We start from the raw sequence: 12,641 nt of genomic DNA, 5'->3' as shown, positions 1-12,641 counted from the left end.
TAAGTTAATATGATGTACAGTAATTGGAATTTTACTTTTGGTGGATGAAACCTAATGATGAGTTGTTAGATACTTCAAACAGTGGCTGTATTCCTTTTGGGAATGGAGAAGTTATCTTACACTTGAACGGTTTCAAAGTAAAAAAAAAAAAAATTGGAAGTTTGAGACTAAGTTAATATGATGTACAGTAATTGGAATTTTTCTTTTGGTGGATGAAACCTAATGATGAGTTGTTAGATACTTCAAACAGTGGCTGTATCCCTTTTGGGAATGGAGAAGTTATCTTACACCTGAACGGTTTCAAAAAAAAAAAAAAAAAAAAATTGGAAGTTTGAGACTAAGTTAATATGATGTACAGTAATTGGAATTTTACTTTTGGTGGATGAAACCTAATGATGAGTTGCTAGATACTTCAAACAGTGGCTGTATCCCTTTTGGGAATGGAGAAGTTATCTTACACCTGAACGGTTTCAAAAAAAAAAAAAAAAAATTGGAAGTTTGAGACTAAGTTAATATGATGTACAGTAATTGGAATTTTACTTTTGGTGGATGAAACCTAATGATGAGTTGTTAGATACTTCAAACAGTGGCTGTATTCCTTTTGGGAATGGAGAAGTTATCTTACACTTGAACGGTTTCAAAGTAAAAAAAAAAAAAATTGGAAGTTTGAGACTAAGTTAATATGATGTACAGTAATTGGAATTTTTCTTTTGGTGGATGAAACCTAATGATGAGTTGTTAGATACTTCAAACAGTGGCTGTATCCCTTTTGGGAATGGAGAAGTTATCTTAAACCTGAACGGTTTCAAACATAAAAAAAAAATTAAAAAAAAATTGGAAGTTTGAGACTAAGTTAATATGATGTACAGTAATTGGAATTTTTCTTTTGGTGGATGAAACCTAATGATGAGTTGTTAGATACTTTAAACAGTGGCTGTATCCCTTTTGGGAATGGAGAAGTTATCTTACACCTGAACGGTTTAAAAAAAAAAAAAAATTGGAAGTTTGAGACCAAGTTAATATGATGTACAGTAATTGGAATTTTTCTTTTGGTGGATGAAACCTAATGATGAGTTGTTAGATACTTCAAACAGTGGCTGTATCCCTTTTGGGAATGGAGAAGTTATCTTACACCTGAACGGTTTAAAAAAAAAAAAAAAAAATTGGAAGTTTGAGACTAAGTTAATATGATGTACAGTAATTGGAATTTTTCTTTTGGTGGATGAAACCTAATGATGAGTTGTTAGATACTTCAAACAGTGGCTGTATCCCTTTTGGGAATGGAGAAGTTATCTTACACCTGAACGGTTTAAAAAAAATAAATATAAAAAAATTGGAAGTTTGAGACTAAGTTAATATGATGTACAGTAATTGGAAATTTTCTTTTGGTGGATGAAACCTAATGATGAGTTGTTAGATACTTCAAACAGTGGCTGTATCCCTTTTGGGAATGGAGAAGTTATCTTACACCTGAACGGTTCAAAAAAAAATAAAAAAAAATTGGAAGTTTGAGACTAAGTTAATATGATGTACACTAATTGGAAATTTTCTTTTGGTGGATGAAACCTAATGATGAGTTGTTAGATACTTCAAACAGTGGCTGTATCCCTTTTGGGAATGGAGAAGTTATCTTACACCTGAACGGTTTAAAAAAAAAAATAAAAAAAAAAATTGGAAGTTTGAGACTAAGTTAATATGATGTACAGTAATTGGAATTTTACTTTTGGTGCATGAAACCTAATGATGAGTTGTTAGATACTTCAAACAGTGGCTGTATCCCTTTTGGGAATGGAGAAGTTATCTTAAACCTGAACGGTTTCAAACATAAAAAAAAAAAAAAAAACTGGAATTTTGAGACTAAGTTAATATGATGTACAGTAATTGGAATTTTTCTTTTGGTGGATGAAACCTAATGATGAGTTGTTAGATACTTCAAACAGTGGCTGTATCCCTTTTGGGAATGGAGAAGTTATCTTACACCTGAACGGTTTAAAAAAATAAAATATTGGAAGTTTGAGACTAAGTTAATATGATGTACAGTAATTGGAATTTTACTTTTGGTGGATGAAACCTAATGATGAGTTGTTAGATACTTCAAACAGTGGCTGTATCCCTTTTGGGAATGGAGAAGTTATCTTACACCTGAACGGTTTCAAGAAAAAAAAAAAAAAAAAAATTGGAAGTTTGAGACTAAGTTAATATGATGTACAGTAATTGGAATTTTACTTTTGGTGGATGAAACCTAATGATGAGTTGTTAGATACTTCAAACAGTGGCTGTATTCCTTTTGGGAATGGAGAAGTTATCTTACACTTGAACGGTTTCAAAGTAAAAAAAAAAAAATTGGAAGTTTGAGACTAAGTTAATATGATGTACAGTAATTGGAATTTTTCTTTTGGTGGATGAAACCTAATGATGAGTTGTTAGATACTTCAAACAGTGGCTGTATCCCTTTTGGGAATGGAGAAGTTATCTTAAACCTGAACGGTTTCAAACATAAAAAAAAAATAAAAAAAAAATTGGAAGTTTGAGACTAAGTTAATATGATGTACAGTAATTGGAATTTTTCTTTTGGTGGATGAAACCTAATGATGAGTTGTTAGATACTTTAAACAGTGGCTGTATCCCTTTTGGGAATGGAGAAGTTATCTTACACCTGAACGGTTTAAAAAAAAAAAAAAATTGGAAGTTTGAGACCAAGTTAATATGATGTACAGTAATTGGAATTTTTCTTTTGGTGGATGAAACCTAATGATGAGTTGTTAGATACTTCAAACACTGGCTGTATCCCTTTTGGGAATGGAGAAGTTATCTTACACCTGAACGGTTTAAAAAAAAAAAAAAAAAATTGGAAGTTTGAGACTAAGTTAATATGATGTACAGTAATTGGAATTTTTCTTTTGGTGGATGAAACCTAATGATGAGTTGTTAGATACTTCAAACAGTGGCTGTATCCCTTTTGGGAATGGAGAAGTTATCTTACACCTGAACGGTTTAAAAAAAATAAATAAAAAAAAATTGGAAGTTTGAGACTAAGTTAATATGATGTACAGTAATTGGAAATTTTCTTTTGGTGGATGAAACCTAATGATGAGTTGTTAGATACTTCAAACAGTGGCTGTATCCCTTTTGGGAATGGAGAAGTTATCTTACACCTGAACGGTTCAAAAAAAAAAAAAAAAAAATTGGAAGTTTGAGACTAAGTTAATATGATGTACATTAATTGGAAATTTTCTTTTGGTGGATGAAACCTAATGATGAGTTGTTAGATACTTCAAACAGTGGCTGTATCCCTTTTGGGAATGGAGAAGTTATCTTACACCTGAACGGTTTAAAAAAAAAAAATAAAAAAAAAAATTGGAAGTTTGAGACTAAGTTAATATGATGTACAGTAATTGGAATTTTACTTTTGGTGGATGAAACCTAATGATGAGTTGTTAGATACTTCAAACAGTGGCTGTATCCCTTTTGGGAATGGAGAAGTTATCTTAAACCTGAACGGTTTCAAACATAAAAAAAAAAAAAAAAACTGGAATTTTGAGACTAAGTTAATATGATGTACAGTAATTGGAATTTTTCTTTTGGTGGATGAAACCTAATGATGAGTTGTTAGATACTTCAAACAGTGGCTGTATCCCTTTTGGGAATGGAGAAGTTATCTTACACCTGAACGGTTTAAAAAAATAAAATATTGGAAGTTTGAGACTAAGTTAATATGATGCACAGTAATTGGAATTTTTCTTTTGGTGGATGAAACCTAATGATGAGTTGTTAGATACTTCAAACAGTGGCTGTATCCCTTTTGGGAAAGGAGAAGTTATCTTACACCTGAACGGTTTCAAAAAAAAAAAAAAAAAATTGGAAGTTTGAGACTAAGTTAATATGATGTACAGTAATTGGAATTTTATCTTTTGGTGGATGAAACCTAATGATGAGTTGTTAGATACTTCAAACAGTGGCTGTATCCCTTTTGGGAATGGAGAAGTTATCTTACACCTGAACGGTTTAAAAAAAATAAATAAAAAAAAATTGGAAGTTTGAGACTAAGTTAATATGATGTACAGTAATTGGAAATTTTCTTTTGGTGGATGAAACCTAATGATGAGTTGTTAGATACTTCAAACAGTGGCTGTATCCCTTTTGGGAATGGAGAAGTTATCTTACACCTGAACGGTTCAAAAAAAAAAAAAAAAAATTGGAAGTTTGAGACTAAGTTAATATGATGTACACTAATTGGAAATTTTCTTTTGGTGGATGAAACCTAATGATGAGTTGTTAGATACTTCAAACAGTGGCTGTATCCCTTTTGGGAATGGAGAAGTTATCTTACACCTGAACGGTTTAAAAAAAAAAAATAAAAAAAAAAATTGGAAGTTTGAGACTAAGTTAATATGATGTACAGTAATTGGAATTTTACTTTTGGTGGATGAAACCTAATGATGAGTTGTTAGATACTTCAAACAGTGGCTGTATCCCTTTTGGGAATGGAGAAGTTATCTTAAACCTGAACGGTTTCAAACATAAAAAAAAAAAAAAAAACTGGAATTTTGAGACTAAGTTAATATGATGTACAGTAATTGGAATTTTTCTTTTGGTGGATGAAACCTAATGATGAGTTGTTAGATACTTCAAACAGTGGCTGTATCCCTTTTGGGAATGGAGAAGTTATCTTACACCTGAACGGTTTAAAAAAATAAAATATTGGAAGTTTGAGACTAAGTTAATATGATGCACAGTAATTGGAATTTTTCTTTTGGTGGATGAAACCTAATGATGAGTTGTTAGATACTTCAAACAGTGGCTGTATCCCTTTTGGGAAAGGAGAAGTTATCTTACACCTGAACGGTTTCAAAAAAAAAAAAAAAAAATTGGAAGTTTGAGACTAAGTTAATATGATGTACAGTAATTGGAATTTTATCTTTTGGTGGATGAAACCTAATGATGAGTTGTTAGATACTTCAAACAGTGGCTGTATCCCTTTTGGGAATGGAGAAGTTATCTTACACCTGAACGGTTTCAAAAAAAAAAATTAAAAAAAAAAAAAAAAAATTGGAAGTTTGAGACTAAGTTAATATGATGTACAGTAATTGGAATTTAATCTTTTGGTGGATGAAACCTAATGATGAGTTGTTAGATACTTCAAACAGTGGCTGTATCCCTTTTGGGAATGGAGAAGTTATCTTACACCTGAACGGTTTCAAAAAAAAAAAAAAAAAAAAAAATTGGAAGTTTGAGACTAAGTTAATATGATTTACAATAATTGGAATTTTATCTTTTGGTGGATGAAACCTAATGATGAGTTGTTAGATACTTCAAACAGTGGCTGTATCCCTTTTGGGAATGGAGAAGTTATCTTACACCTGAACGGTTTAAAAAAAATAAAATAAAAAAAAAAAAAATTGGAAGTTTGAGACTAAGTTAATATGATGTACAGTAATTGGAATTTTTCTTTTTGTGGATGAAACCTAATGATGAGTTGTTAGATACTTCAAACAGTGGCTGTATCCCTTTTGGGAATGGAGAAGTTATCTTACACCTGAACGGTTTCAAAAAAAAAAAAAAAAAAAAAAAATTGGAAGTTTGAGACTAAGTTAATATGATGTACAGTAATTGGAATTTTTCTTTTGGTGGATGAAACCTAATGATGAGTTGTTAGATACTTCAAACAGTGGCTGTATCCCTTTTGGGAATGGAGAAGTTATCTTACACCTGAACGGTTTCAAAAAAAAAAAAAAAAAAAAATTGGAAGTTTGAGACTAAGTTAATATGATGTACAGTAATTGGAATTTTACTTTTGGTGGATGAAACCTAATGATGAGTTGCTAGATACTTCAAACAGTGGCTGTATCCCTTTTGGGAATGGAGAAGTTATCTTACACCTGAACGGTTTCAAAAAAAAAAAAAAAAAATTGGAAGTTTGAGACTAAGTTAATATGATGTACAGTAATTGGAATTTTACTTTTGGTGGATGAAACCTAATGATGAGTTGTTAGATACTTCAAACAGTGGCTGTATTCCTTTTGGGAATGGAGAAGTTATCTTACACTTGAACGGTTTCAAAGTAAAAAAAAAAAAAATTGGAAGTTTGAGACTAAGTTAATATGATGTACAGTAATTGGAATTTTTCTTTTGGTGGATGAAACCTAATGATGAGTTGTTAGATACTTCAAACAGTGGCTGTATCCCTTTTGGGAATGGAGAAGTTATCTTAAACCTGAACGGTTTCAAACATAAAAAAAAAATAAAAAAAAAATTGGAAGTTTGAGACTAAGTTAATATGATGTACAGTAATTGGAATTTTTCTTTTGGTGGATGAAACCTAATGATGAGTTGTTAGATACTTTAAACAGTGGCTGTATCCCTTTTGGGAATGGAGAAGTTATCTTACACCTGAACGGTTTAAAAAAAAAAAAAAATTGGAAGTTTGAGACCAAGTTAATATGATGTACAGTAATTGGAATTTTTCTTTTGGTGGATGAAACCTAATGATGAGTTGTTAGATACTTCAAACAGTGGCTGTATCCCTTTTGGGAATGGAGAAGTTATCTTACACCTGAACGGTTTAAAAAAAAAAAAAAAAAATTGGAAGTTTGAGACTAAGTTAATATGATGTACAGTAATTGGAATTTTTCTTTTGGTGGATGAAACCTAATGATGAGTTGTTAGATACTTCAAACAGTGGCTGTATCCCTTTTGGGAATGGAGAAGTTATCTTACACCTGAACGGTTTAAAAAAAATAAATATAAAAAAATTGGAAGTTTGAGACTAAGTTAATATGATGTACAGTAATTGGAAATTTTCTTTTGGTGGATGAAACCTAATGATGAGTTGTTAGATACTTCAAACAGTGGCTGTATCCCTTTTGGGAATGGAGAAGTTATCTTACACCTGAACGGTTCAAAAAAAAATAAAAAAAAATTGGAAGTTTGAGACTAAGTTAATATGATGTACACTAATTGGAAATTTTCTTTTGGTGGATGAAACCTAATGATGAGTTGTTAGATACTTCAAACAGTGGCTGTATCCCTTTTGGGAATGGAGAAGTTATCTTACACCTGAACGGTTTAAAAAAAAAAATAAAAAAAAAAATTGGAAGTTTGAGACTAAGTTAATATGATGTACAGTAATTGGAATTTTACTTTTGGTGCATGAAACCTAATGATGAGTTGTTAGATACTTCAAACAGTGGCTGTATCCCTTTTGGGAATGGAGAAGTTATCTTAAACCTGAACGGTTTCAAACATAAAAAAAAAAAAAAAAACTGGAATTTTGAGACTAAGTTAATATGATGTACAGTAATTGGAATTTTTCTTTTGGTGGATGAAACCTAATGATGAGTTGTTAGATACTTCAAACAGTGGCTGTATCCCTTTTGGGAATGGAGAAGTTATCTTACACCTGAACGGTTTAAAAAAATAAAATATTGGAAGTTTGAGACTAAGTTAATATGATGTACAGTAATTGGAATTTTACTTTTGGTGGATGAAACCTAATGATGAGTTGTTAGATACTTCAAACAGTGGCTGTATCCCTTTTGGGAATGGAGAAGTTATCTTACACCTGAACGGTTTCAAGAAAAAAAAAAAAAAAAAAATTGGAAGTTTGAGACTAAGTTAATATGATGTACAGTAATTGGAATTTTACTTTTGGTGGATGAAACCTAATGATGAGTTGTTAGATACTTCAAACAGTGGCTGTATTCCTTTTGGGAATGGAGAAGTTATCTTACACTTGAACGGTTTCAAAGTAAAAAAAAAAAAATTGGAAGTTTGAGACTAAGTTAATATGATGTACAGTAATTGGAATTTTTCTTTTGGTGGATGAAACCTAATGATGAGTTGTTAGATACTTCAAACAGTGGCTGTATCCCTTTTGGGAATGGAGAAGTTATCTTAAACCTGAACGGTTTCAAACATAAAAAAAAAATAAAAAAAAAATTGGAAGTTTGAGACTAAGTTAATATGATGTACAGTAATTGGAATTTTTCTTTTGGTGGATGAAACCTAATGATGAGTTGTTAGATACTTTAAACAGTGGCTGTATCCCTTTTGGGAATGGAGAAGTTATCTTACACCTGAACGGTTTAAAAAAAAAAAAAAATTGGAAGTTTGAGACCAAGTTAATATGATGTACAGTAATTGGAATTTTTCTTTTGGTGGATGAAACCTAATGATGAGTTGTTAGATACTTCAAACACTGGCTGTATCCCTTTTGGGAATGGAGAAGTTATCTTACACCTGAACGGTTTAAAAAAAAAAAAAAAAAATTGGAAGTTTGAGACTAAGTTAATATGATGTACAGTAATTGGAATTTTTCTTTTGGTGGATGAAACCTAATGATGAGTTGTTAGATACTTCAAACAGTGGCTGTATCCCTTTTGGGAATGGAGAAGTTATCTTACACCTGAACGGTTTAAAAAAAATAAATAAAAAAAAATTGGAAGTTTGAGACTAAGTTAATATGATGTACAGTAATTGGAAATTTTCTTTTGGTGGATGAAACCTAATGATGAGTTGTTAGATACTTCAAACAGTGGCTGTATCCCTTTTGGGAATGGAGAAGTTATCTTACACCTGAACGGTTCAAAAAAAAAAAAAAAAAAATTGGAAGTTTGAGACTAAGTTAATATGATGTACATTAATTGGAAATTTTCTTTTGGTGGATGAAACCTAATGATGAGTTGTTAGATACTTCAAACAGTGGCTGTATCCCTTTTGGGAATGGAGAAGTTATCTTACACCTGAACGGTTTAAAAAAAAAAAATAAAAAAAAAAATTGGAAGTTTGAGACTAAGTTAATATGATGTACAGTAATTGGAATTTTACTTTTGGTGGATGAAACCTAATGATGAGTTGTTAGATACTTCAAACAGTGGCTGTATCCCTTTTGGGAATGGAGAAGTTATCTTAAACCTGAACGGTTTCAAACATAAAAAAAAAAAAAAAAACTGGAATTTTGAGACTAAGTTAATATGATGTACAGTAATTGGAATTTTTCTTTTGGTGGATGAAACCTAATGATGAGTTGTTAGATACTTCAAACAGTGGCTGTATCCCTTTTGGGAATGGAGAAGTTATCTTACACCTGAACGGTTTAAAAAAATAAAATATTGGAAGTTTGAGACTAAGTTAATATGATGCACAGTAATTGGAATTTTTCTTTTGGTGGATGAAACCTAATGATGAGTTGTTAGATACTTCAAACAGTGGCTGTATCCCTTTTGGGAAAGGAGAAGTTATCTTACACCTGAACGGTTTCAAAAAAAAAAAAAAAAAATTGGAAGTTTGAGACTAAGTTAATATGATGTACAGTAATTGGAATTTTATCTTTTGGTGGATGAAACCTAATGATGAGTTGTTAGATACTTCAAACAGTGGCTGTATCCCTTTTGGGAATGGAGAAGTTATCTTACACCTGAACGGTTTAAAAAAAATAAATAAAAAAAAATTGGAAGTTTGAGACTAAGTTAATATGATGTACAGTAATTGGAAATTTTCTTTTGGTGGATGAAACCTAATGATGAGTTGTTAGATACTTCAAACAGTGGCTGTATCCCTTTTGGGAATGGAGAAGTTATCTTACACCTGAACGGTTTAAAAAAAAAAAAAAAAAAAAAATTGGAAGTTTGAGACTAAGTTAATATGATGTACAGTAATTGGAAATTTTCTTTTGGTGGATGAAACCTAATGATGAGTTGTTAGATACTTCAAACAGTGGCTGTATCCCTTTTGGGAATGGAGAAGTTATCTTACACCTGAACGGTTTCAAAAAAAAAATAAAAAAAAAAAATTGGAAGTTTGAGACTAAGTTAATATGATGTACAGTAATTGGAATTTTACTTTTGGTGGATGAAACCTAATGATGAGTTGTTAGATACTTCAAACAGTGGCTGTATCCCTTTTGGGAATGGAGAAGTTATCTTACACCTGAACGGTTTAAAAAAAAAAATTAAAAAAAAAATTTGAAGTTTGAGACTAAGTTAATATGATGTACAGTAATTGGAATTTTACTTTTGGTGGATGAAACCTAATGATGAGTTGTTAGATACTTCAAACAGTGGCTGTATTCCTTTTGGGAATGGAGAAGTTATCTTACACCTGAACGGTTTCAAAGTAAAAAAAAAAAAAATTGGAAGTTTGAGACTAAGTTAATATGATGTACAGTAATTGGAATTTTTCTTTTGGTGGATGAAACCTAATGATGAGTTGTTAGATACTTCAAACAGTGGCTGTATCCCTTTTGGGAATGGAGAAGTTATCTTACACCTGAACGGTTTCAAAAAAAAAAAAAAAAAAATTGGAAGTTTGAGACTAAGTTAATATGATGTACAGTAATTGGAATTTTATCTTTTGGTGGATGAAACCTAATGATGAGTTGTTAGATACTTCAAACAGTGGCTGTATCCCTTTTGGGAATGGAGAAGTTATCTTACACCTGAACGGTTAAAAAAAAAAAAAAAATTGGAAGTTTGAGACTAAGTTAATATGATGTACAGTAATTGGAATTTTTCTTTTGGTGGATGAAACCTAATGATGAGTTGTTAGATACTTCAAACAGTGGCTGTATCCCTTTTGGGAATGGAGAAGTTATCTTACACCTGAACGGTTTAAAAAAAAGAAATAAAAAAAAATTGGAAGTTTGAGACTAAGTTAATATGATGTACAGTAATTGGAATTTTTCTTTTGGTGGATGAAACCTAATGATGAGTTGTTAGATACTTCAAACAGTGGCTGTATCCCTTTTGGGAATGGAGAAGTTATCTTACACCTGAACGGTTCAAAAAAAAAAATAAAAAAATTGGAAGTTTGAGACTAAGTTAATATGATGTACAGTAATTGGAATTTTTCTTTTGGTGGATGAAACCTAATGATGAGTTGTTAGATACTTCAAACAGTGGCTGTATCCCTTTTGGGAATGGAGAAGTTATCTTACACCTGAACGGTTTAAAAAAAAAAAATAAAAAAAAATTGGAAGTTTGAGACTAAGTTAATATGATGTACAGTAATTGGAAATTTTCTTTTGGTGGATGAAACCTAATGATGAGTTGTTAGATACTTCAAACAGTGGCTGTATCCCTTTTGGGAATGGAGAAGTTATCTTACACCTGAACGGTTTCAAAAAAAAAAAAAAAAAAAAAAAAAAAAAATTGGAAGTTTGAGACTAAGTTAATATGATGTACAGTAATTGGAATTTTACTTTTGGTGGATGAAACCTAATGATGAGTTGCTAGATACTTCAAACAGTGGCTGTATCCCTTTTGGGAATGGAGAAGTTATCTTACACCTGAACGGTTTCAAAAAAAAAAAAAAAAATTGGAAGTTTGAGACTAAGTTAATATGATGTACAGTAATTGGAATTTTACTTTTGGTGGATGAAACCTAATGATGAGTTGTTAGATACTTCAAACAGTGGCTGTATTCCTTTTGGGAATGGAGAAGTTATCTTACACTTGAACGGTTTCAAAGTAAAAAAAAAAAAAATTGGAAGTTTGAGACTAAGTTAATATGATGTACAGTAATTGGAATTTTTCTTTTGGTGGATGAAACCTAATGATGAGTTGTTAGATACTTCAAACAGTGGCTGTATCCCTTTTGGGAATGGAGAAGTTATCTTAAACCTGAACGGTTTCAAACATAAAAAAAAAATAAAAAAAAAATTGGAAGTTTGAGACTAAGTTAATATGATGTACAGTAATTGGAATTTTTCTTTTGGTGGATGAAACCTAATGATGAGTTGTTAGATACTTTAAACAGTGGCTGTATCCCTTTTGGGAATATAGAAGTTATCTTACACCTGAACGGTTTAAAAAAAAAAAAAAATTGGAAGTTTGAGACCAAGTTAATATGATGTACAGTAATTGGAATTTTTCTTTTGGTGGATGAAACCTAATGATGAGTTGTTAGATACTTCAAACAGTGGCTGTATCCCTTTTGGGAATGGAGAAGTTATCTTACACCTGAACGGTTTAAAAAAAAAAAAAAAAAATTGGAAGTTTGAGACTAAGTTAATATGATGTACAGTAATTGGAATTTTTCTTTTGGTGGATGAAACCTAATGATGAGTTGTTAGATACTTCAAACAGTGGCTGTATCCCTTTTGGGAATGGAGAAGTTATCTTACACCTGAACGGTTTAAAAAAAATAAATAAAAAAAAATTGGAAGTTTGAGACTAAGTTAATATGATGTACAGTAATTGGAAATTTTCTTTTGGTGGATGAAACCTAATGATGAGTTGTTAGATACTTCAAACAGTGGCTGTATCCCTTTTGGGAATGGAGAAGTTATCTTACACCTGAACGGTTCAAAAAAAAAAAAAAAAAAATTGGAAGTTTGAGACTAAGTTAATATGATGTACACTAATTGGAAATTTTCTTTTGGTGGATGAAACCTAATGATGAGTTGTTAGATACTTCAAACAGTGGCTGTATCCCTTTTGGGAATGGAGAAGTTATCTTACACCTGAACGGTTTAAAAAAAAAAATAAAAAAAAAAATTGGAAGTTTGAGACTAAGTTAATATGATGTACAGTAATTGGAATTTTACTTTTGGTGCATGAAACCTAATGATGAGTTGTTAGATACTTCAAACAGTGGCTGTATCCCTTTTGGGAATGGAGAAGTTATCTTAAACCTGAACGGTT

Source organism: Taudactylus pleione, unplaced genomic scaffold (assembly GCF_031769625.1).
Source record: "Taudactylus pleione unplaced genomic scaffold, aTauple2 ptg000374l, whole genome shotgun sequence".
Taxonomy (NCBI): domain Eukaryota; kingdom Metazoa; phylum Chordata; class Amphibia; order Anura; family Myobatrachidae; genus Taudactylus; species Taudactylus pleione.
Note: the sequence above shows the minus strand (reverse complement) of the source record.